The sequence below is a fragment of the Rhinolophus ferrumequinum genome, chromosome 3, assembly GCF_004115265.2.
Source record: "Rhinolophus ferrumequinum isolate MPI-CBG mRhiFer1 chromosome 3, mRhiFer1_v1.p, whole genome shotgun sequence".
Lineage (NCBI taxonomy): Eukaryota > Metazoa > Chordata > Mammalia > Chiroptera > Rhinolophidae > Rhinolophus > Rhinolophus ferrumequinum.
In genome coordinates, this window is record NC_046286.1 from 51464348 (window position 1) to 51491743 (window position 27396).

The following is a 27396-nucleotide window of genomic DNA, read 5'->3' on the forward strand; positions in this document are numbered from 1 at the left end:
CCTGGAGAATGGGAAATTAGCACTAGATAGATGACCAAGTCACTCCTATCTCCAAAACAGTGTCACTCTAAGAGCTCGATAGAGCTCTGGGGAGTTTGCAAAGTGGAAGCAAGTCAACGACCATCATCAAAACCCAAATAATCAAAAACATGAATAAATATTCATTAAACAGATCCCATCATTGAGGTGGAAAAAGTCTGAGTGCTCTGTGGTACATCAAAAGCAGACATTCACTGCTGGCTTTAAAAAATATTACAGTTTTGTTTTTAGTAAAAATTACATGGCATAATCAGTCGAGCCATGGAAATGTGCTATGAAGGCTATTTGTTCTTGGATTCTTGATAAGTTCATTGACCCTATGAGGACAGTGACATATTCCAAAGCCTAGGGTGGCCTCAGGGAAGCTCAGGTTGGAACAATTTTATATTGCCCAAGATACATATTGCTCCAGGTATATATTTTGCAATAGGGGTGAAAAGACATTAAAATAAGAAAAATTTAAATAACTACTCTTACAGTAATATAAGTAAATGAAAATTTAAACAAATTAAGTGTCTTTTTTCTGGCTCTATACATGCACACAAATCCTGACAAAATCTTCTCCAACTGCTTTTATGTGACTGTGGCTTAAAACCTGGGCTGTTTGATTTTGAACTTAAGTAAATAGACCGCTTATGTAATTCCCTACCATTATATCACACAGTCAAAACTCCACGCATTTTTGCTAAATTGAATATAATTCTATCACCACCAGAGTGCATTTGTTTTAATGAAAAATGCGATTACTAGTTTAGATGACATGTAACTGAGTTTAAGACGGACAAAGAAGTCTCTATTGGTAACTACAATGGAACATTTTGGGGATAAAATAGAAATATTGACTTAAAACGTAGCCTTCTTCCCCCCGCCATGTCTTACAATCCAAAATGGGCAAATATTTTTATGCACAATACAAATGTCTTCTCATTGTAACCCTTCTTGAAAAAGTATTCTAATTTCACTAAGTCGTAGAAATTTGATCGCCTCTGATCAGCTCTATATTATCAGCAAGCAATTGTTTACAATCATCAGCAGAGCCAAGAATAAACCTAATGGAAATACAGACATTGCTAGAGAAAAGAAAGCTGCAAGTTCCATCAAAAGCAAATTTTGTTTGCCAGAATTTTTAATAATCATACTTCTAGAGCAAAAGGTCCTCTCTCTTCACCTTGGTTTTTTAAAGAGGGGTAAGACATATTCAATATTAACCACAATAAAAGAGAGAAAATGATGTAAATTAGAGACTTTTAGATAAAGTGCCATGGTAATTCAGGAGAAAAAGCGATCAGGGATCAAGAAGTCATTATAAAGAAAGTGGCATTTTTGATAAGCATGGATTAGCAAAGTGTGGAAATTGAGGAGGGAATTGGGAGGGAAGGATGGACTCAGCATTCCCAATAGAGAGAGCAATGCGAAGAAAAGCAGAAAAGCCAGGGGGAGGCACATACTGAAAAGCGTCCAGTGTGTGAAACAAATGGGCGGTAAGGCACTAGATGGTGGAGCCCTTTGGATGTCTGACCAAAACTATAATCGTCAGACTTGGACGAGGCATGAGGATGTTGAGAAGGGGAGTGACAGAACAAGAGTTGTGCATTAGGAGATTGATTCTGGCTGCTCACGTAGGATGGATTGGAGGAGGTGATGCCAGCTCAACAGCTCAGCGGTAGAACCCAGTCCATGCCCCACTGCAAATCAGCTTGCACTCCACCTGCAGCACAACAGGAAGACTGCCTATCTCTTTCCAGCAAACCCCAGTTCTATGAACCGTGAAACCTTTCTATACTTGAGCTGTTTGAGCTGGCCTGGTACAATAATAACAAAAGGCACGTGTAATTTACTAGGATTGAGGGTAAGAGGCAAGGTAATGCTTGAACAATTCCCACTTTTCTCCTCTTTTAGATTTTGAAGAATAGCAAGGTAGTGAATTCATCTTGAGATCTGAGCTATGCCACTCATACCAGCTTTCCAATTATCTTTACCAATGTGGCTACAGAAAGGAAAAGTGTGATTCCACAATTTAGATTTGCATATAGCAAGTAGAAAGCTAACCAATATTTTGGATATATGATTTCCAAAGTCAGCAGACTTAGTAACAGCAAGAAAATGTTTTAACCTAAAGTAATTTGAAGGCTAAAATAGATGTGAAATTTAGATTTTAAAGGAAAGTTTGGAGAGCTCCTCTTCCCTGAGGCTTAAATGCTTTGAAAAAAACTTGGTAGCGAGATATCCTTAGGGTAGCTTTTACTTCAAGATAAGCCTTATTCCAGGGGTCAAGCCAGTATAAGAGTATGGATAATAGAAATCTGGGTGTGAGTTTTCTTTTCCAAAATATATTACAATGTGTGAAGAAGATAATCTCATTTTAACAGAGAGACAAGAAAATCTATCAAAGAGAATAGGAGAAATTATACCTTCCTGTCTTATCTTTGCTGCTTAAAATGAAGTGAAATTGTTTGACTGTTATCAGATCAAATGCAGACATACTTAAAGAAGACTAGCTTTCTTTAAAGATTTTATCAGGTAAAGACATCAGTCTTGCTTCAGGTTACTGTAAATGGCCTCAGAGCTCATCCATATGTTAGTTCACTTGCCAAAGTTCTGCAGAACAAAACTCCCCTAAATTCTCAGGAGATCTGTTACACAAAGCTATGAGCAGAATTTTGTTATATCCAGATTCAGTATCCTCATCTCTTATGAGCTTTGAGTTCTAACTCAGATATTTTGGACCTAAGAAAGAGTTTATCCTTTTTCTTCTACCAGGGAGTAACCATCAAATGTAAAAGGAGTTACATGGTGGATACTTAACTATAAGCTTTGGGACTATTTTTAATGACTAAAGGCTATTTCTTATCTACATTTGAGGGAGAAAACAATGGCAATCTTAAGGAAATACAAGCAAGGAATTAGACAGATGAAGTTGACAAACATTCAGAAAGAGATCACAGAACAGTTTTTCACAGGCAGGTCCACTTAATGCCAGAGCCTGTTGAAAAAAATATTTAGCGATATATTTAGTGCGATTGACACCATTCCTATCTTTACTTAGGGTAAGATCAGTATTGCGTTTTGAGAAACCATAGGACAGGAGCCTATATTTTACAATCTGGTGCTGTTCAGGATTCTGTCCTTAGACATTGGACCTTGTACGGATCATCGCTTCCCCTGTCACGGTTTTAACTATTACATACTATAGATGCTGGTGACACCCACATCTATAAATTCAACCCAGATCTGATCCCTGAGGTTCATATTTAAATAGTGACCTAGGTTTACACAGGGATGCCCCTCCCACAGGCATCCGGCGCTCACCGTGTCTCCCACAGCACTCTGTCAAGTCTCACGTCACTCCTCACATCGAGTTCTAAGTGCTAAGTACTTAGTTCTAAGTACTGCCTATTTTTCTCACTGGACCAAATGCCCTAGGAGGGCTGGCGCTGTGTCTGTTCTGTTTATCTTTAGTGGCATAGGGGCTAAAAAAATACTTTTTGCACCCACCTTCTAAGTTCTTTTAGGTGGGCTAATAATAAAATTAACAGAGACATTAACAGGAAAAAAATCAAAGTGTAAAACATATGTATGGGGAATTCACATAAGCATGAAAATTCCAAAGAAGAGTGAGGTAAAATTGGGCATATATATCATCTTGAACAAAGGAAAAGGGGAAGTAGGGGCCTGAGATTTTGAAGGAAGTAGACAATTTACAGGTAGTTGAGGAAGAGTGGAACATACATGGCAGGTAAATTTTTGCTAGGCTACCCAGAAACAATGATACACAGCAGCTGGGGATCTACTACACAGGCACTGCTTAATGCCCTCTCATTCATCATACCCAATTGAAATTAGGCGCTAAAGCAAACATCCTAAGATTTCATTGCTGGAGTAGGTCTTTCCCTCTGAATCTCACACAGGAAAGGAGGGAGGGCCAAAGTTTCTTTCTGAGTCTTGTTTCTTAATAACCAGCTCAAAATCAATATCCCAAAAGGAAAAAAAAATTGGTCCTCTTCAAAGCCTAGCTCCTGGTACATAGCAGCTGTTCGTTCAGTAAGTATTTCTTGACTAAATCAATCAATGGAATGGGGCTGAATAATTCTGGGTTATACTTTCATAAAACATCCTGAAGCAATCTGCTCTCTAGCCATTGCCATTTAAAATGAAAGGATTCTATTAGGACTTGTCTCTGTGCCTGACTACTTAGAGTCACAGCACCTTGAGTCACCAAGTATTGTCCTTTTAGATCATAATTTGCTGTGTGATTTTGTCTATGACTATTCTGCCAAGTACAAATAATTTAATATTACTGTCCATTCAGTTGCTGAAGTTGTAAATGGAGAGTTAGTCCCTTTCAGGACAATATTGCTAAAAATGCATTCAAGGTAATATACGAAGAGCAAAATATGAAGAGTGTTTTCATTCCCACATGCATGATTCAGGGAAAGCTAAGCTTTTGCCTCACAGAGGACAGGAAAACTGTACCTTCGAGAAGAACTCTAGAAATCTAGTTAGGAACAGCACTAAATGGACACAGAAATATTAGAGAAGTCAAAAGATAGAGAAGCCATTAATTCTTCTCATTAATAAAATTGGAGTACCTTAAAACAAGCCCACCATTTTTCCCCATGTATGAATTGGATATCAAAATTAGGTATTTACAAAAATATTAACTGTACCCTATATTTGAAAGTTGCTAAGAGTGTAAATCTTCCAAGTTCTCACTACAAAAAAAAAGAAATTGTAATGTGAAGTGATTGATGTGTTAACTAACCGTTTTTTGGTAATCATTTCTCAGTATATACATATATATCAAACTATTATGTTGTACACCTAAACCTTACCCAGTGTTATATGTCATTTATATCTCAGTAAAGCTGGGGGGTGGAATATTTAACTGTCATAGATAATTGGTAGAAAAACCTTTCAAGAATCCAAATTCTGTAAATGTAAACAATTTTTGAAGAGAAGCAAATCAGACCGAGACTGGATTCCTCACAATTAATGTGCAATGTACCCTGTGCCGTTTTTTTCGGAGCACTATGCTTTGTTCCTCTGTGCCCTTTTCTTAAAATCAAAAAAAGACATTAGACATTGATTGATGCCTCGCATTAATCTATATTTTATGGATACTAGAAAAACTGGCATAGTATCATTTTTTTATGACTACATAGGATTCCCTATAAGTAGATAATGTGAGAAAGAGTTATGAATACTTTCCAAATTTTTACCTAGGTATGAAATTGAGAAACATCCTGAAAAGTCAGAGAAATCAGATTGAATTAAGCTAAGGAAATACAAGGGCATATGTCTCCACTAGAAAGTTGTCTGCCCATCCTGATAATGACCATTATAGCTCAGATCTCTACAAAGGCCTTCACTTAGACAAGTCAGAAATAATAACTTGTTAAATGAGAATATGAGAAATACTGCCTACCTCCTGAGGTCTCTCACTTATCATCATGTCTCAAATCTCACTTTTTCAGAGTTTCTTCAGAGTTTTCAATTATGAATGCTAGAATCACTGCTGTCATTAGGAAAAAAAATAGAATGTCTTTATTTCCATTTCTATGTGCCATAGATTTAATTCCCTGCCTCATTCTGAAACACTCCTTTTGCTAGTAGTAGTAATGGCCAGCAGCCAATCTCACTCTGGAAAGGAAATGATTGAATTCTTAATTTTCCTGGAGGGGGAGCAGCTACATTTATCTTTTGTTACTAAATTTGATTATCAAACTGTATGTTTCTAGTTCATTAACCCTATTTCATAACCAGTTTTCAATGTAAGTAATGGGAGAAAGTGGAATACATGCTTTTATCAGGGCAGGGAAACTCTCCCCTTATTTCTTTTAAGGAAAGTTCTTTTTGCTGGTTGGATAATTCAAACAACATATAGCAGATTAACAGGAGAAAATTGAATTTTAATAGGTGGGCACAGGGAATTCACAGAAGCACGAGCATTCCAAAGACAGTGGGGCAAAATTGGTAAGGTGTCATTTTGGACAAAGGAGAATAGAGGGGAATGTGAACTTAAATTTCATTGAGACACAGTATGGTGGGGGACTTAGCTAAGAGGCCCCTGCTTGGATTCTTCCTATGTAATGCTGTTACTGAAATAAAAGGGGGTTCATTTGCCTGCACGCATCAAAGCCAAAAGAGATATAAAAAGAGGTTTGTAGCAAAGAAAGTAAAGGGTTTTTTTAAGGAAATAGCGCCAAGCCCAAAGTCACAGGTGAGCTAGCACTCAAAGACCTGATTCCCCATAATGGCCTCCAGGAGATAAGTTATAAAGGGCAAAACTCATTCACGGTAGCTAAGGGAGTTGGGGTTGTGGGTTCTACTGACTGATCAGGGCTGGGGTATGAGATGCTTGATTACTGCACCAGGTCCTGATGTCAGTGACGGTATCATTCGGCCTGATTTTGAGGAGATGCCAGTCGGGTCCTTCTGCTATCAGGGTTAGGGAGCTGAAACACACTGAGGTCTTCAGGATGTTATCTTTCGTTTGAATGAAACTCTGTTTCTGTGGTCAAGTACCTGAGGCTTTGTTCCTAAGACCATTTGATGCTGACCTGAGGGTGTAATTATAAAGGGAGCAGTTGTGCAGTCTGTGCAAAGGTGGACGGATAAAGCAAGAAAAGAAGCGAGTGATGGTGCTATTAGCCTAGACAAGGCCAGTTTGGATCAAGGAGAAACAAAAGAGAAAAGGTCATTTTAAAGAAGTGACATTTTCGCATGGTTACATGCTGAGGTGCAAATTCTTGAAGTGATTAAGGTTCCCTCTCTAAAACAGCTTTTTCTATTTGAATCTATTTGAGAAGAAATGGTGGAGATTAAAAAAAAAAAAAATTGCTTCCTGAGTTTGTTGGGCTTTGATTTCAGTTCAAAATAATCTGCATGCCATGATCATAAATTCTGGGGATACTCACTCCCAACACCCACACTCTTTTTTTTTTTCTTCACATTCACATAACTTTTACTACAGTGTACAGTTATAATGATTCTATTTTATTGTTGTTGATCTCTTCCTGTCCCTAATTTATAAATTAAACTATTATAAGTATGTATGTGCAGGAAAAAAAGAAGGATAAATAGAGCTTGGTACTATCTGAGGATCCAGGCATCCAGTGGGGGCCTCGGAATGTGTCCGCCATGGATAAGGGGGGACCACTGTAGAATCAGGTCATTGCCAACTCCCACACTTTCAACCCAGTGGTTAATCTCATTTGACACAATATTTGCTTCCATATACTAATGATGTACTTTGTATTACTCTCTAAATCAGAGCTCAAAGTACTTTATAGTTATCACTTTAAAAATATTCATCATTTCTCTTGGAGTAAGATGTTTGCACAAATGAAAGAAACACAGCGGCACAGTTAGTGAAATGATTTCCCCAAGTGGTTATTCACTGTTAATTCTGAGTTTTCAGTTCTGGTTCCCTTAATTGTCTACATAGCCAAAATTACCTGGCGAATTTTGATTTTTAAAAAAACATAGGGATTTTTTAGATTGCAACAGTAAGCAAATAAACAGTACTTAGGTTGTTAGTTGGAAATTGTAAAGTATATCATTAAAGATGGTTTGGGTTTTAAATGACAGAATGCATATCTTAAGCTCTCTTAAAAAGTAAAAGGAATTTATTAGCTTACGTACTTTAGGAGTGAAGAGGTGGGGAGCTTTGGATATATGCTGATCAAGTCTAACTCAATTTCTTTATAATTCTATCAGCTCTTTATTCTTCCAAGAAAAGCTTCATTCTTAGACTTACTTTATTCATGGTTGCAAAACAGCTACTGCAATTACAGGTATCCGGTATGCAAGTGCACCCACCATATTGTCCAGATAGAAAGAGAACTTCTCTTTTCCAAGTAGTCAAAAATTCTGGGAGCACCCTTCCAGTTGCTAGATGGGATGCTGTGAGATTCATGAATTACTTAATAAAACCAATTAGATCTTCCAAAATAAAATAAAATAAAAAACATTCTGGGCTTTATTCTGCCTGAAACAAATTAGTGCATGTGTCTACCACTGCAACTGGATACAAATCCTGTATATGTAGATTGGAAGACAGGGTTAGCATTGGGTTGGCCCTCATGGAAGTTCCCTGCTGGATAGGGCCAGTCCTCCAAAATGCTTGCCTGCTATGCCATATAGAGGGGTACAATGTCAGCTGAGGAGGCAAAGACAGTTCCAGGATTTACTCACACTTTCTTAACATTTCTATAAGCTCTTCTTTAAATCACAAAAGCATTCTCTCATTGTAAAATGGCCCCCAAAAGCAGAGCAAAGAATCTCTCAAATCTACAGCTGTTGAAGTTCACTTTCCTATAACACCTGCCCGTTTTTGAATGATCTTAGAAAGCTTATAAACATTTAAAAACTTTATTTCTAGATTTCTTTTAAATCTAGAGAATTTGACTTATGGTAGTAAGTCTTTTCTTTTGGGAGAAGGCGGTGTTATGAGCTAAATTATATTCCTCCTAAATTCATATGTTGAAATCCCAACCCTCAGTACCTCAGATATAACATAATTTTGATGTAAGGTCTTTAAAGAGGTGATTAAGTTAATATGACGCCATTAGGATGGAGCCCTGACCCAATATGATTGGTATCCTTATAAGAAAAGGGAGAGCTTCTGGGGCGCCCACAAAGGAATGACCATGTGAAAAAGCAATGAGAGAGTGGCCATCTGCGAGCCAAGGAGAAAGGCCTCACAGAACCCAACCCTCCCGGCATCTTGATCTTGGACCTCCAGATTCTAACTATGAGAAAATAAATTTCTGTTGTTGAAGCCACCAAGTCTGTGGCATTTTGTTATGGCAGCCCTAGCGAAACTTATATGCAAGGTGTGTTTACCATTAAATAACTGATTGATAAAGCAATCAATTTCCAGTGTTGTTTCTTAACATGCCTTTGTTAGGTGCAGTCTAACTCTTTCTGGTCTAGGACTTTCCTCTGTAGCTGGTTCATTTTTTTGAATGTTATTTGCCTTAACTTTATATTTCATGTGTCATATTTAGGAAGGAAGGAAAGAGGAATGGAAGGAAGGAAGGAAGGAAGGAAGGAAAGAAGGAAGGAAGAGAGGAAGGAAGGAAGGAAGAAGGAAGAAGGAAGGAGAGAGGAAGGAAGGAAGGAAAAGAGAGAGAGAGAGACTGACTCTATTTCTAATATTTTTTTTTCAAAACAGGGTGAAAGTTTAATGGCTTTTAATCATCCTCATACCATAATGGACACGCTGGACAGAAAGATTTTCTCCACTAAATAGATGTGTGATATTGAGCCAGTAACGGTACAATGTAAGTTAAAGTTACTGTGCTGTAACTATCAAATATGAATCTATTTGAATTCATGACCTGGCAAGAGGAGTTATTAACTTTTCTCATGTGGAAATCATTTGCAACAGGGCACAAGAGATTGGTGTTTAATTATTTAATCACTTCTTCTGTGACTCTAGAGACCAGATATTCATTAAACAGCCCTGAAACAAGAAACTTGCTCTGTTCTTTTGATGACCGAATATTCTGGGGACAAGTAAAGGATCTCTAACTTAGCATCTCTGTTGCTGGTTTACCACCTGAAGTATCCATGACTTCGTTCTGTACCATTAATGACTAACATTCAAGTTCTTCTCTCCTTTATCCTACATCAGCCAACTACATGTAAATTGTCAGAACTTTAACATTATTTGTTAAATTTATTTTTAAGTACTTGCTCATAGAATACCTGCTGCATCCCTGACTTTGTGCTCTGAATGATGACGTTCTAGCCATTAAGTTGATCCAAAGAGGGGGAATAATTAAAAGCAGCTCTTCTCTAGAACTCCCTTCCGAAAATCATAGAATGGAGTAGGACATGAAAAATGTCAGTGTAAATTATTAAGATAGGTTCTCTAAGATCAAATGCATTGGTCAACCTCTATGTCTGTAACATGACTTAAAAATGTGTAATTTGTAGAAATGTCTCCTAATACAGGCTTTCAGCATCAGGCTAATTACACAGCCTAAATATTTTTGACTTATTCTCTTTTACTCATGTAAAATCTGCCCATGGTATTTCAAACTATTGTTTGTGCTTTAGGCTGTCTTCTATTGAAGCCAGGATCCAAGCTCCATACATCTTTCCATCATCTCAAATCCTTAGCAGAGTACTTTAATTTACAGTCTAATAGGAGGCCAGTATCTGCTGAATGAATGACTGGATGAATCAAGCACTACAGCTTCATCTTTGGGACACTTCTTAGTTATACAGAAATAAAAGATCTATTTAGTTGTTTGTCCCTATAGGCTTTCTGACTGATCTTTTAAAAATACTGGCATACCATGTTTCCAATACAAAAGAAAGCTCAAAGCTTAAAATAGTGAGAAAACCACTAGTTTAGTTATTGGCACACTGAACAAAAATTGGGAATTCTGAAATTTGTGCCAATGATGAGATTGTGTCTCTGTGAAGAGTTGTGGGTAGAAATGGAAAGGAATTTGAAAAAAATTCAGGATTGCCCAATCTTTGCAGCAACTATTATAATTACTTGTGCTGATGACAGACACACAGTTATGCTGTTTGGGTTTGCAGAAAAAAAAATAGCTTTAATTTCCATCACTGACTGTGTTTCTAGTTGAATAACAAAGGCTTTGTTTATCTGGTCTGGGTAACAGTCACTAGGATCAACCCAGTGAAATAATTGGTCACTGTATTTGGAATAATGCGTATGAAAGCTTTCAAAAGCTATAAAGAGCTATAAACTTTCAAGGTATTATTTATTAGATTGTTTGCATGTAATGTAAAAATTTATCCAACTTGATGACTCATTGAATTGTCCCAAATCAGTTAAAAATGTGGGAAAGACAACTTCATAATGTATACTGATAATTTTTAATAATTTCACCATCATAGATAGTTCTTAATTATTTATGGAAATAGGCTTTGGTGATAGCATGGAAAAATGAAAATGTACAGATCTACTGATAAGATAAACACATTTGCATTACAAATATCCTTTTCCATGGCAAATAATTATCACATTTGGATTTTTTCTACTGTTACTTATTATTTACTTAATGTGGTAGAAATAATCATAATGATGAGGTGATGATGATTGTGAGTGTTTCTGTGTGTGTGCGCACGTGTGCATGTGCATAAGAAAGAGGGGAGAGAGAGGAAGAGGAAGAGAGAGAGAGAGAGAGAGAGAGAGAGAGAGAGAGAGAGAGAAAAGACTGAATATTTTCTTTCTAAATTATGATTGTGGAAAGGCAAATTATAATCCCTGGATAACTTCCATCTACTTCTATAGGGTAAATAAATTAAATTGGATTAGTTTAACTTTGTAACACCAGAGTAAAACCAACGATTGTCACAAGAAAGACCAAGCTCAAGGAATAGGCTTTATAACTATAGCTATAGCTACAGATAGATAGATAGATAGATAGATAGATAGATAGATAGATAGATAGATAGATAGATAGATAGATAGATATATAGATATAGATATAGATATAGATATAGATGAATATATAGATATAGACATAGATTGAATTTAGCTTATTTGGAAGGAATAGTAAATAGTTTGGGTACTGGAGGTGACTGCCAGAATATAGACATGAATACTCATGGACCATGCAAATATTTGTGGGATCTAGAGACAACTTGACACATTCATAACTATGAATTCACATGTTTTGTAAAATAAAAACCACATTGTGTAGACCTAAAAAAAAAAAAAAAAGCAGTGCCTGTAACTTTTTTTTTGTTTTACTAAAACAGTGAATGTCAGACATCTGTAAGAAAGCGCACTCATTCCTCTATGCTTTTTATCATTGGGTGTGAAGGAGAGGGGTTCACCACTCTAAGAATTTGTGCTAGTGGAGTTTTTGAGTTTCTTCCTCCAAATGCTGCTCCAAACACAATGTATCCTTAAACACATCAAATGAGTTCTTAATCTCAGACAGTGTATTTTCAGTTCTAAAATGTCTATTTGGCTCTTTTTTTAAAAAAAAAAATTCAAATTGTTGAAATTCTACATCTCTTAATCCAGTTTGTGCATTTTTAGTCACAGAAGTGACAGTTCTTTTTACACCCAAGAAGATCCCTAGGTTCTCCAAACTTTTCTTAATATTTGACTTTATACAGAATCCCAGGTACAAGCAATATCTGAAGATTGTACCATTATTGTTTTAACTTTTTATATGTCTGCATAAATGTGTTGCATTTCTTATTTAATCCCTTTTGTAATAAAATTGTGTATTCTCAGTAGTATCTTAATCCACAGTCTGAACAGTGGGGTCATATAGCAAGATGGTGAAATAGCACAAGCACTTGCACTGTTTCCTCGGGGCAAGCTTGCTAGTTGATGCAGCAAAAGAATGGCCTTGCCAAATTGAAATAAGAGCATTCTACTGACAGAATCTTTTACTTGGAGTACAGATAACTGGCATTTCCAGTTAGAAAACAATGTCTTTATCTTTCAAAGCATTTGCTTGTATCCACTAGACCTCTGGTAAAATATGCCAAAACTTCAAGATGAAAAGCTTTCAGTCAATAAATGTTCTCTTTGAAGACCATCAGAAATATTTGCATGTTGAACAAGTCAGCCAGTCCTTCTTCTGCTTAAACTTAACAATTGATTCAGGGTAGAATATTTAAAGACTTTTTTTTTCAAACTAGATTATTTGGTATTATTCTACTATTCAGGGACATTGTATTTAGTAACGAGTTCTAGCTAAGAAGGACTGATATCATTCTGTAGTGTCATGATTTGCTGATGGTTTCTCAGCAGGTACACCATGTAAAATAGGAAAGCCATCAGGAACCACCAGAATAGGCTCAGGATTATGTGGTTATCAAAGACTTTGGCAAAAATTGTGACAGTACACAAATTTCAGGGTACCTTTTGATCTGTTCCCTGGCAAATACAAGCTTTCAGAAACGTGTGGCATCGTTGGAGAGTTGGCTGGGCTTTGCTGCCTGTGCAGAGAACAGGGCAGTGGGGAACAGGCTGGGTGCTTGATTAAATCATCACAGGGTCAGGGGGCTACCCTATACTTGCACCCGGCCTGGGAATCAGCCATGAGAGCTGCCTTCAGCACGCCCCTTCTGAAGGCAGTCTGTTTCTGAGGCAAGTCAAGTGCAGGACTCAGCTTGCTGATTTCACCAAATACTTTCAAGACCTTATAGGTCCTGCAGAACTTTAAGTCTAAGATTCTTCAGTTCCCCTGAGGTTGCTGAGATTTTTTTCAGGGTAGTTTGCTCTGCTGCAAAATTTTACAACATTTCCCCGTGTCCCAGCATCTCTTCAGAGTATGTGCTGCCCTTTTTTCCCTGTAGTTTTGCCTATTAGCAAAGGACAAAGGCCATAATTTCTTCATGTTTTCCCCATTCCTTATCTCTTATGACTCCATGCACTCTTGGATCACTGAAGGGCTTAGTGTTTCCGTCATAACCAATCATTAAAATACCCATTTTCTTTTTATTTGGGAAATTGTCCATTAATAGCATATTGTGAATATTATTTGGGCCATCCGTTCTCCGACAGTTCTTGGTTATATACATAATCTGTTATAAGCCAATGGTTGTTTTTGTTACTTCCCCACCCACTGTGAACTCTTCTCTGACTTTGATGCTACTCTGTATGTGTGTAATTATCCAGAAGATACACTCCATATATCTGAGGTATTACCACATATAGAATATTGTGATTTGAGCATGAAGACTCCATTTAAGTCCTTGCATGATCTATTGTTGGCACAGCCATAGGTGGTTTTGGGTAGAAGTTACTTTTAGTAGCCTGCAAAGGTGATGGTCTTTAGCAGTAAACATATATTGCTTCAAAGCTTCCCAAGGATGTCAGTACTACCATGTTGTCACTATTTCCTATCTCCAAATACAATCCATGACGCCAGTAGACAGTGCTAATAATCACCGTTAGATTAAGTAGTAATAGATGTCCCAGTCTAATCCTGGAGGATTTTTAGTTTCTCTGATGATTCAGTACAATGCTTCTCAAAATTTAATGTGCATGCAAATTACCTGTGTATTTGCTGAAGACAAAACTCCTTATTCAGTAGGTCTGGAGTGTGGCCTGAGATTCTGGATTTCTAATAAGCTCCAAAGCAAAGCGGTTCTGCTGGTCCAAAGACCACATTTTAAGCAGCAAGAGACTAGCAATATAGCAGCCACTAACCACAGGTGGCTTTTATTTATAGGGCTATACCCTCACTGATTTACTGCCTGTTTGATCTAGCAATTATTGAAACGAAGGTGTTCAAGTCTCCAACTATAAATGTGGATTGTTCTGTTTCTCCCTGACGTTCTCTCTAGTTACTGCCTCACGTATTTTGATGCTTTATTGTTAGATGTATATATGTTACGGATTGTTGTGACTTCTTGGAGAATTGACATCTTGGAGAATATATCATTATATAATATCCATCTTTATCCATACTTTTTAAAATGTGAAGTATGCTATCTTAAACTAAGACAGCTACTCCAGCCTTCTTTTATTCACTCTTAGTTTATTTTTCTCCATCTCTTTACTTTTAAACTATGCGAGCCTTTGTATCTAAAATAGGATTTTTGTAAGCAACCTATTATTGAGTCTTAGTTTTTATAATTGGCGTATTAAGAACATTCACATTGAAGTGATTATTGATGTAGCTGGATATTGATATAGCTACCATGTTTGCTACTGTTTCCATTGCACTTGTTCTAGTTTCTCTCTCTTTGTTTGTCTTCTGTGGGTTTACCTGAGCAATTTATATGATTTCATTTTGTCTCCTTTCTTAGCATATCAATCATACTTTTAAAAAATTAGCAGTTGTCCTAGAGTTTGCAATTTTCATTTTTAATTAATCTAAGTTGACTTTCAAATAACACTGTATTATATTATGGGTGGTGAAGATCACTTATCAGATCATTCCCATTTCCTTCCTCCCTTCCATTATGACAGAGTTGTCATCAGTTTCACTTATTCATATATACAGTCACCCAGTTTATGAGTATTGTTACTTTAAACAGTTCCTTTCACTTAAGAATACGAAAAATAAAAGATTTTATTATATTTTCATTTGTTCTTTCTCTGACACTTTTCCTTTTCTTATGCACTATGAGTTTCCAGCATATCATATTCCTTAACCCTGAAAACACTCTATTCACATTTCTTGGAGGGCAGGTCTTCTGGCAAAGATTTCCTTTAGTCTTGTTTGTCTTGAGAAAGTCTTTATTTCTCATTCACTTTACAGAATATTTTCTCAGGATTTAGAACTCTATAATGGTGGAGTTTTCCCTTTTTTTAATACTAAATATGTCATCCACTCTTTTCATGCATGCATGGTTTTTAATAAAAAGTCCACTACAATTATTTTTTCGAGAGGTAAGGTTTTTGTTGTTGTTGTTTTCCCCCCTTTTGGCTTCTTTCAAGATTTTTATCTCTGTCTTTGATTACCTATAGTTTGAAAATGATATACCTAGTTATAAAAGTTTTGGTATTTATCCCACTTGGTGTTCACTGAACTTCCAAGATCTGTGGTTTGGTTTCTATCATTAATTTTGGAAACTTCTTGACCAATATTATTTCAAACATATCTTCTGCTCTATTTTCTCTTACTTCTTCACGTGGTATTCTAATTACGTGTATGTCATCCCTTGAGATCGTCCTATAGTACTTGGATGTTCTGTCCTGGCTATTTATTTTCATTATTTTTTTCTCTTTACATTTCAATTTCTGTTGACAAATCTTCAAACTCACTGATTCTTTTCTTGGTCATGTCTACCAAAGGCACGTATAAGATTAGATAGAGGGAGAAGGGGATCTGTCACACAACCACCTCAGGAAGTTCATGATCAAAAGGAGCTCAGGATATGGGATGGCGCTTCAAAGAGGGGCAGGTCTTAGTCCTCTCGCCTTGACAAAACAGTAAATCTAGGAACAAGTTTGGGAGAAGTGCTCAACTATTGAGAAACTCAATTGTAGCCAACAGGCCAAGCAACTGGGGAAATGAATGAGTGCCAAGGTCCTAAAGGGGGCACTGAGTGGTGCTCCACAGCATACACTATAGTGATCCACCAAGTAGTGAATACCGTATCTGCTGATGTGCAACTTAATATAGCCTAGGGGAATTTTGATGAATGTGTAGCAAATATGATCATGTCAATTCTAACTTCAAACTAAGCTGTGCTGATAGTTTCAGTTGCATTATAAATTCACTTCCATTTAAATATAGTAAAATAAGGTCCTTATTATGGATGTTAGGGTTATTTGAGGATTCAAAGTTATGAGTACATAGTAAGTACTCAATAAATACCAGCTAAGTTAAATAAATGAAACAAAATCATAGTTCTTAGAAAGTCATAGTTTCTTTTTCCTTATTGTGTGTGTGTGTTTGTGTGTGTCTGGTTTGGTTTTGTTATGACTTGTGTTTTGTTTTGTTTTTCCTTCTCAAGATTAGAATTAGACTTTTACCTCTCAGGAAGAAGTTTTACTTATTATAGAAGTTAGACAGTTTATACTTCTCTTTAAATTAAAAATTGAAGAACTATTCTAAAATGAATAGGTATCATAAACAAAATTTTTCTCATGTTCAAACCTCTTTAAAAAAAAAATTGGCCCTTTCAGTTCTACCGTTTTTACTGAGGTGACATTGGTTAATAACATTATATAAATTACCTGAAAATTATAATTTGATATCTATACACTATTGCATGCTCACCACCAAATATCTAGTTGCCTTCCGTTACCATATATTTGACCCCTTTTACCCAATTTGCTCTGCTCCCATGCCCTCCCCTCTGGTAACCACAATTCTTTTGTCTTTTTCTATGAGTTTGTTTTTGTTTTGTTTTCTTAGTTCATTCATTCATTTGTTTGTTTGTTTGTTTCATATTCCACATATGAATGAAATCATATGGGTTTCTGTCCTTTTTCATCTGACTTATTTCACTTATCATAATACCTTCAAGATCCAAACATCTCATAAATGGTAAGATTGCATCTTTTTTTATGGTATAGTAAGATGATATATATATATATATATATATATATATATATATATATATATATAACTCAAATCTTTTTTTAATGCTATGTTTACCAAATTTTTCTCCTTTGCTCTTTAAAAATATTTGATTTTGACTCATTTGGGGAAATTCAAATTAACATTTTTTATTGTGTTGAGAAAGAGAAATTAATTTCTTATGGTAAAGATGAGTGAGAGATTACTTTCTTTCTCAGCCAAATACATTTGGAATAAAGTTGAGTGAGTGATTTTTTTCATTAGCCTGTGAAGAAGCTATTTATTTCCACATGTAATTAGAAAACAAGTAATTCTAACTTAATGAAATAAAACCAACCCTGAAAACAAATAGCACTCATTTGCAGTTCCAGCTAAATTAGATTCTGAAAAATGCTAGCATTCTGATGTGTTTTGAAATGTCTAATGAAATTACAGATATAATATTTCAAAGAAAAAAGGTAAAAGTTTTGATTAGAGAAGGAAATATATGTGCATAAATAGCATTTCAAGAAGCTCAAACTCACTTTGCCATTTTAAGCTTTCTCTTATTTATAGTCAATGATGTTAAATAATGCATGAAAATTGAGTTTCCACCCTAATCTCATGGAAATGCTAAGTTTCATGGGAATTGAGTATAAGTAGTTTACAATGTGCACAGTAGGTCCAATTGATATTGTGATCCATAAGAGTTAAATGTTTTATCTGATAAATGTAGAAACCCAAGACTGCCTCTGGCAGAAGTTTAAAATAGGTTATAAATAAGATTTAATGTTAACAGTGGGGATTTATACTAAACATAAACTGAAAACAACCCACATTAACACATTTGTCTCATAAGCTACATTATATCAAAATTAAACTGTCCTTTGCTTTCTTTTAAAAAGGATAGCCTGTTAAAACCAGTTAAACTAGAATACAATCTTTGTTTCATACACACACATGCACACATAAACACACACGGACATACATATCTACTTTTGAATAGGAATAAAATAAGGAAATATTATTACTGTCACATAGAATCATTGCCTTATAAGTTGAAGATAATGGTTTTCCTGTGGTTTCTGTTGAAAGTTAATGGAAGTCTATAAAGTATGTAATAATGACAAAGAGCTGCTCTCCTGGGATTAGAAGGAAATTTATTTGTGTAGCTCTCCATTCAGACAACACATTTGAAACCATGGAGAATGGGGCATTTGGGGATTGTTCTCTCAGTTAAGCAGACACTAAAAAAAAAACAAAAAACAAAAAAAAACAGTTTTTTATAAAACTCACTTTCTCTAAATTACTCGTAGCCTTGATTTAGGACATTAATCCATTAAAAGTCTACTGTTTTGGGGACAATATGTGGTTCACACCTCCTGCTTTTTTTCCTTCTTTTTCTCCTAAATCCCGACTACTTTAGCTTCAGTCCCGAAAGCAAAGCCTGAGACAAAGACTAGATTGCCAGCAATTTTGTGGAGCCTCTGATTCTAAGGAACAGGAGCACAAAGTGAAAAACGAAAGACACACACACTTATTCCAGGATGTGTTAGAAAGCTGGCCACCAAACAGGTGACTGGCATTCAAGCCCATGGCACATTCTGAGGAGTCCTACAAAATATGGCAGAGCTGTTTGCCCAGGAGATGAAAGACAAAAGCATCTTTCTATCAGTCCCCACTCCCATTTGGAGCAGATTGATTCCTTAGCATTTTTGAATACTTTGCAGTGTCCCAAGAATGTCCCACACTGTTTCAGAAGACTCAGAGCAGTAAGTGGTTTGTACAAGACCAAAGGAAAGGCACTGTTGGATTGCATCTTCCACAGCTGGTGGAAGGCTGGCTGAAGATGGTCCCTGCACTGAAGCATAGGTCAGAATGGCAGGTGAGGTGGGCACGAGTTGTCTGAGACACCCATCCTCTTCTTCATGCAGTCTAGATTCTTTTAAACTCCCCATTTAGGGTTCCTACACACCTCATTCTGTTGCCATTATCCACATCCCAAGGTGATTTTATCTCATGTATGACCCTTATTGTTCTGGGTCCAGGAAAAAATAAACTACATATATTTTAAACCTTAAATACTTTAAAGATCTAAATAGCAGCTTTACAGAGGGCCCGTGCAGCAAAATTTTAATCCCCTTATACTAGAACTTCCATCACCTCAAGGAATGTTCATTCTTGGTTTTCCGCCATTCATCCCAACCCTTAAATTAGGCAAGTGACCGGAAACACCATCCTGAGATCCTGTCCTCAAACACCTAGCAGAACAATTTTTCTAATACTTAGAAAAAGTACTGGTTTTTTCATTAAAAGTTTGGTTGACTATCATTTGACAATTCTAAAGGTAGAAAATATTTTCTCAAATCATAAGTATGAGCTAACTGGAATGAAAGATTTCCTTTAATGTTTTTCTTGAAGACACTGCCATTTACCACCATATGCATTTTCATGTATATTTTGTTCCTGCCAAAGTGCTTGTTTGTGATTGTACATGAGTCTGAACACAATTTTAAGTGATTATTTGATCTCTGTATTTGGAAAACAACACATCACCAAGACATGATCAGCTTATTAAGTACACAATCCTTGTAAGCTTTTGACCCCTTTCTTGAAGATTAGAGTCGGAACAGTGTGGTTTTCTGAACCATAGTACCACTGATTAGAGATTGCTGCCAAAAGTAAAGACAAGAAAGAAAGGGAACTTGTTACTGGGGGAGGGGGAAAAAGGGACCATCATCGAAAGTTTAAGGTTTAGAACTGACAACTAGCAGCTAAGAAGCAGGTTTAAGTCCTTCAGCCAAGGATTGTGTTTCTAGGATACATTGGTAAATGTGTCAAATCTGAGCAGCTTCAACTACTTCATTCTTATGCAACATACATTTGTCACTATTTTGCCAGGTGCTATGGTTATTTATTACCCCAGAGACATTCTTCTTTTCTTATTGAAAAACTGTGTTAGAGGCAGAAAATCTAATGAGTAATTCACAATGCCAGGGTCAATGTCAAGTCCAGGTTGATCTTTACCAAGCCTCAAAATTCTTATTTTGTAAATACCATTTACCCAAAAGGATGATTGCTGTTAAGGACAAAATACGCATAAATAAAGTGACACCATTCTTATTCTTGGAGTGATAACTGTCTACTCAGAGGACATAAGAACGCCATGTACAAATATTTACATAATATATGATTTGGTGTGGCGTTCCCCAGTATCATTGAAATATTAAAAACATTATTGGGGGGGAAATTTAAAGGTCTAGAGTCAAAATAAATGGTTTTACAGATTTGGGAGAGGGCTTATAGAAAAAAGGAAGGTTTGAATTTGGACTGGTGGAGAGGGTCAGGAAGGCACTCCTCTTAAGGAGTAATACAGGAACAGTTCCACAAGGCACACAGCATTTCTGGTCAGTCATTTTTCAATTTTCTTTAGTTCCTTTCTATTGCTTTTTCTCCACATCACTGAGGACCGGCTCCCATTTGTCATTTATGTCTCCCCTTAAATATCTACCATCTAATTTATGTAGACACTAGTCACTCTGTAGTACTATATTTTATTTTCTTCAAACAACTTACCTTAACTGAGATTGTCATCTTTACTTATCTTTATTTATTGTCTGCCATCCCCCACTAAAAATGTTAGCTGCATGAGAGAAGAGAACTTGTCTATCTTCTTTACCTGCTATATCAAGAGCAATGTGAATAGTGCTCAACATAAAGTTGATAACAAATCATATTTGTTGAATAAATTGATGAATCAACCACATGACCTTACCTCTTACTTTGTGGGAGGTGGGACTTGAGCATGTCCTTTTCTCAAAGTCTTTGTGATCAACAGTGGTTTCCTTGACTATGTTCTTGCTTCATTTAAAGTCTATTCAATAAAAACAAAAGAAAAAATTAATGAATATTTTATGAGATAAAAGATTCTTCCATCTGTCTTGTAAAGGTATGAATTCGGCAAGATGGAACACCTGGTGTTTTATATTTACAATATGATAATTTAACATGTATTATGGACAAAAAAAAATCCTACTGATTTTGTTTCCCCTAATATTGTCTATTTCTTGAAATCTATTATCCCCCACTTAGACCAAAGCCCAGAGAGCTTCCCCAGTCTTAGATCTTGATATGTTAAAAAGAGATTAGAGGCATTTGAAAAGTCCTCTCTCAAAATAGTATTTGAATTTGTGACTTGTAGTATGTCAGAAACTAAAATTTTACATCCTCCTTTCTCTTTTTATCTCTTCTTGAGTAAATCTTAACTTACCCACCCCATCCCCATGATAGTTTAGGTAGGCCAGCTAGGATAAAGGTCATGCACTGAGAAAGTTCAAAAAGGAGAATGTGCACACAGTTTCTAATTATTAGTCTGTTATACGTTACTTTGTATTTCTTCACAACCACCCTTGTAGGGTAGGTGTTGCTATTCCTGTTTAGAGACAAAAAAAAAAAAAAATTAAAGCTGAGAGAACATGCTATAGTTTGCCCAGCTACTGTGTAAGAGAAAAGAAAATACACTGCAGTCCCTGACTCCACCCCTACTTCTCATTCAACCACAGTTCCTGAAAGATGCAGGAAGCTAACTAGTGGTAAAGAGCCTGGGTCTGAGTTTGGGCCCAAAAGTCACCAATATCAATTCTGATCATATGACCAAACTAATGATCTCTCAGCCTTTGCACAGGATCATTGGGATTAGATGAGATAACAATAGTTAACAGCTATCAGTTATTAAGCCCTGTCTACATGCCAGGTAGTCTCTAAAACACTTTGATCTATTAGTGGATTTAATTCTCCAAACAATCTTATAAGGGAAGTATTAAAATTCCTTCCATCTTATGGACATTGTATAATGAAGTCCTCAGCATAGGATCTGCCCCATCGAAAATGTTTCCATAACACTAGTTATATTTTTTAACTAGGGCTCTTCTGTTAGAATCATATCCACCAAAAACATTTTTCTATACACATATTTCTATACACATCTCATTTCTCAAAAGCAGAAACAATTCTTGATAGACAGTGTTTGTTTGCTTACAGTGTGGAGGTAAGGGACCTCTCATTTTTAAAAGGACTAAAAAGAGTGTCAGGATTAAGAACAAAATTTGCCATCCACCTACCATTGTTGGTGACTTGTCTGGGTGCAAGGTTCAGGACAATGGCAGTATCGTGAAGAAAAAGGAAGAAGTAAAAGGAGGAGTACCAGGAGGCCAAGATAAGCTGCTGGGTCAATTCAATATCCAGACAGGATTTTTTCTGTTTTCAATTTTTGTTTTCATCTGAGTTATTTTAATCCTAATCCACTTGATGAGTTTCATTTTGACATTTTTTTTTTTTAGTTTTGAATTCTTTGTATCATAAATGTATTTCCTTCATGTAATGAAGAGATATTGTACTATGGAAAGAGTCTTGGATCAGAAGCCAAAATACATGATTTGAAATGATTATTGTGTCACTATATATGTGATATTGGTAATACTTTAACTTTATATATCTATTTTATAACTCTGTCAAGCTATAAAATGAGACTGTCAGATTAGATGATCACAAAGATACATCTCAGCTAAAAATTGTCTTAATTATTTTCTATTATCATCAACACAAAGGCTCAAAAATCTCTTCATCTTTAGTCAATGTAAGACTTGCAAATATTTTCATTGTCCTCCACCTGACAATCATTAATTAAGGAACTCTAATTCTAGGCTTCAAATAATGCCATCATTTTTAGGAATAATTATTTATGAATCTCAATTCCTCTTTTGATTTACTATTTAATTAAAATGTAAATGGAAGGAATATGAACTACATATCTAAAGGTATCCTAGTGCTATCATTATGCAAGTCATTTAATATAATAAACACAGTTAAAATGCATCAATGTCCCTTCTCACTGCTGCATGTGAGCTGGATTTTGAACTGTGTCTATGTTTGCTTCACATCAGCATCTAACGTTAGCAATTCATAAAATCACATGGTGAAAAAATACTACATTCCTTTGCTTAAGTATCTCATTTATATTTGGAATTCACAGAGTTGCCATCTACAAACAAACAAACAAAAGCTTTGCACTTCCCCTAACTTTGGAATTTTTGAAGGATATGAGTCTTACTTCATTCCACAGGAACAGAAACCTCACTCTTTTAAAGCATTGACATTATTATGGTTGGAAAGTTCAAAATATTGGGAGCTTGGGTATTGTCATTCCATATTGCATGTGACCATAGAAAATTTGTCCCTCTCCATCCAAACACAAGGGGAAAAAAAATAATAAATAAAATGAAGTCAGAATGTTTGCTTGAACATTCATTCATTCATTCATTCATTCATTCATCTAGTCAATTAGTAGACATTTACGCCTCCCATGTGTCAGAAACTGTTCTAGGTAGCTATAATAGAAAGTCAAAATAAATTTGGTTCATGCTGCCATGGAGCTTAGGGTTTAATAGGGGAAGAACACAGGCAAATCATCTCTGTTTCCTTATAATGCAGCTGCCATGTAAGAGAGATGAACTGTAGCTATGGGAGCACAGAAGAGGAAAGTCTTTCTTAAGATAACATCTTTTAAAGTATGTGTTATTTAACAGTGTTTGTACCTTACATTACCACTTCCGTTTTTTGCTTATAAGTCCTTTAAGGGAGCTCACTTATATTCATTATAATTGCCATTTATAACACTGTGTCATATAAGCACAGGAAGTTAAAAATATTTAATAAGCATTTGTAACATGCTTTGGGTTAGTTAGTTTGCCAGCTGTGAGAAAAAAATAAAATTTCAGTAACAAGAACAATGAAAATTAAGAATATTAAAATGAGTGAAAAATCACTTATTACAAAAGAGAACACCTGAAAAATATGTTTTCAGAAATTGCAGGTCAAAGAGGGGCAAAGCACATCAGAGGAAATGAGTTTCTTAATCTCACGGAGCCAGATTTGCCTAATGAGCATACCGCTTATGACAAAATAATTGTCCAGTAATTACTCTAAAGGATGAAACAAAATCAAAATTAAAATGAAGCAAATTGCTTTTTGTAATGCGGCCAATGACAAGTAGTGCACATTCGTGCTGTAAAAATCATTTTCTTCTTTGGGAGAGGTGACAGATTGCTTGGTGGTTAAGTGACTAGTTTACCCCATGTAAAATCTCCTATAACCCTGCACCTTAGTGGAAATACAAAAATTTATTATTACTACTACGATATGTGGCAACTTCATATTCAGTAATTTAAAATTTCTGTCTTAAGCTTTACACATGCATGTGTAGCAGATATGAGAGTTTATAATTACTGAGTGCTTGCTGTTTACCAGGGACTGCTCTGGGTAGTCTACATGTACCAATTCACTTTACAGGGACAAATCTAGTATGTAGGTATCCTTCTCATTTTTCACATGAATAACTGAGACAGAGAGGTTGAGAATGTTGTCTGAAAATTTAACAGAAAGCCAGATGTAGATCCTGGATAAGAACCCAGGCATGCTAGGTCCAGAGCAGGTGTTCTTGGTGACAGAATATGTGTCCTACATAGTCCAGAAGCCAGTGGCTGGTCTTCCTTTTAACATTTTTTAAAGACAACGTCTAGCACTTGTCTCACATAGCATAAAAGTAAAAACAAGTTTGCGTCATAGATGAACACATAGTGAGTTGTTACCTTTTTATCTACTACATTTAGATATTTGTCAAGTAGAGAGACAAGTAGATCATATTGGAGAAGACTTACCGGAGGCTCAGGCACCACAGGAAAGATATTCGGGATGTGTTTCTCTGCTTTCGAGGATCAAAAAAAGATTTTTTTCAGTGAACCTAAACAGAATAAGTCACATTAACATATACACACGGGTAATTGAATGGCAAGTTCATTTATTCAAAAAAGAGGATATGGCTTTGTATTGGTTTCATTCACGTAGAAATGTTTATTGAGCAATACAATACAGTATGTACTGTGACAGACATTTGTACTAACGGTGTGGAAATGTAGCACACTTCAATAAGTAATTACATTAGTCTGATAGGGCTGCCATAATAAAATACCACAGATTATGTGACTTAAACAACAGACATTTCTTTTCTCACAATTCTGGAGTCTGGCAGTTCAAGATTATAAGGTATCAGCAGGGTTGCTGCTGGTGAAGCCTCTCACCATGGATTGCAGATGACCTCCTCTAGCTACGTGCCCACATTATCTCTTTTTTGTGGGTTTGCGGGTACAGGTAGAAGAGAATGAGCTCTCTGATGTCTCTTCTTATAAGGATACTAATCCTATCTGTTTAGGACCTCACCCATATAACCTCATTTAAGCATAATTACTTCCTTAAAGACCTCATCTCCAAATACAGCTACACTCGATGCGGGGTAAGGATGCAACATATGAATTGTGGAGAGAACATAAACATTCAGTCCAACAGGAGGGAATGTTGCGTCCAAATCTTTCATGAATAAATAAAATTAGACTCATGGGAAGTGACATAAGAACAAAATCAGAGGTTATTATTGTTGTTTTGCTGTTATTTTTTTAAGTACTATATGAAGTGAGATGTTAATATCTTTGAAAATTTTGATGCCTGGACAATTGGAGGAAAATGCAAATAATCAAAATTAACTCAAATAATAGGGGAAAAAATCAAATACATTAATAAATAACTGGAAATTTTATCAAATAACTAAAAAGGAGGAGGATCAAAGTCTATGGCTTTCAAACTCTAAAGGAAAGATAACCCTTATGCTTCAAAATCTTCGCAGTAGTACTACCTGCTGCATAAAATAAATATTAATAACAACATTTCACACTTATTTTGCATTTAAAATTTGGTAGGAACACTGCAATGCTTCTATTATTTCATCTAGCCCTTTGTGTAAATAGCCTAGTCTTAATATTAAAACTTAATTAAGAGAACACCATAACAACAAGAACAGAAAAACAGTCACTTCTGGGTATGTATACAAAAATACCTAAATAAAGGCAGCACTAATTTGTAGGAAGTATAGTGTTTTGTCAATACTTTGAGGAAGATTTAAATAAGGAAATAGCACATTAAAGACCTAATGAGAAAAATCATAGGATACTCTTAGTAGAAGAACAAATAGCTAATTGAAACAAGCAAATAAAAAAATAGAGTCAGTAATTGATTTAAAGTTAGAATAGAAAGCAACTTCCTTAACATGAGAATAGTATCCCTATCTTACAGGTAAAATGTGCCAAAGATGCCAACCATCACTCTTATTATTTAACATTATTCCAAAAATTCTAAGCCATGAAAAATGTATTTTACCGATTGAAAATTGAAAAACGATACATGTTATTTACAAAGGCTATGCATACATATTTCAAGGGCTCAATGAAACCAACAGAAAATGCTTAAAGTTAATAGGAATTCTGTAGTGTCCCAATAAAATATAAAACTGCAAAATCATTAGTTTTGTTCTATTTCAAAAATAATCAGAAGATATGAGGGGAAAAAAGATATTCGACACAACAGCAACAAAGACACAAAAATATGAAATGTTTCAAGCAAATGAAATGTTCTATACGTAAGACACCAACCTTTACTCTGGAATATGACCAATTTTAGTAGAATGACATAGTATGTTCTCATTAAGAAGAACAAATACTTTTGATATGTCATTGTTTTTCAAATAATTTTAATAGATATAATGAAATATTTCTTCAAAATACTAACTAGATTTTTTTTTAAGGATGGAGTTAACAAAAATGTTGGACAAACATTATAATGTTATATGGAAGAATAAACAGGTTTATACAGTTGAAGAAAAAAATTGTGAAGGGGGAAAATATAAACAATTTAAAACATGCGGAAGGAGAACTGACTCTGGGTGGTGAACACACAATGTAATTTATAAATGATGTGATACAGAATTGCACACCTGAAATCTATGTAATTTTACTAACAATTGTCACCCCAATAAATTTTAAAAAAATAAATAAATTTAAAAAAAACAAAAACAAAAACAAACATGCCACAACACTATACTCAACAGGTAAATCAATGGAACAGAATAGACATTCTTGAAATAAAACTCATGCATGCACCTGAAATTGTAGGATAAATAAAGCATCATGAAACTTGTGCAAAAGAAAGATTATTCAATAAATAATGCTGGGAAGAATTGGCTATGTATTTGAAAAATATATTAAATTGTTCCTTACTATGTATGAAACATGAAAACAATTCCAAAGAACTGGAAAGTCTAATATAAAACAAGTTACAATTAGAACCTTGAACAGCGTACTGATTTGACTCATCTGTAGTTATGAAATGCTTTCTAAGTATAAACACAAAGGGAAGCAATGGGGAGAAAGATATACTTGTATACTTAACTACATAAAATGTAATAACTTTTGTATACCCTAAATGACAAAACAAAATCAAAAGA

General features: G+C 35.4%; 1 protein-coding gene and 1 long non-coding RNA gene across 6 annotated transcripts in view; one reads left to right on the forward strand and one right to left on the reverse strand.

Moving 5' to 3' along the window:
- FUT9 (fucosyltransferase 9) overlaps positions 1 to 27396 on the forward strand; it is a 165415-nt gene that overhangs the window by 116503 nt on the left and 21516 nt on the right. The window lies entirely within an intron of this gene.
- Positions 1 to 27396, reverse strand: part of LOC117020376 (uncharacterized) — a 282171-nt gene that overhangs the window by 98270 nt on the left and 156505 nt on the right. For 2 of the 3 annotated variants that reach the window (XR_004422682.1, XR_004422680.1), the window contains exons 2-4: positions 24725 to 24807; positions 20785 to 20883; positions 18221 to 18256 (exon numbers count right to left, since the gene is read on the reverse strand). This is a non-coding gene — a long non-coding RNA (uncharacterized LOC117020376). Of the gene's footprint in view, positions 1 to 18220; positions 18257 to 20784; positions 20884 to 24724; positions 24808 to 27396 lie in introns of those variants that run through there. The other variant, XR_004422681.1, reaches the window with a different exon arrangement.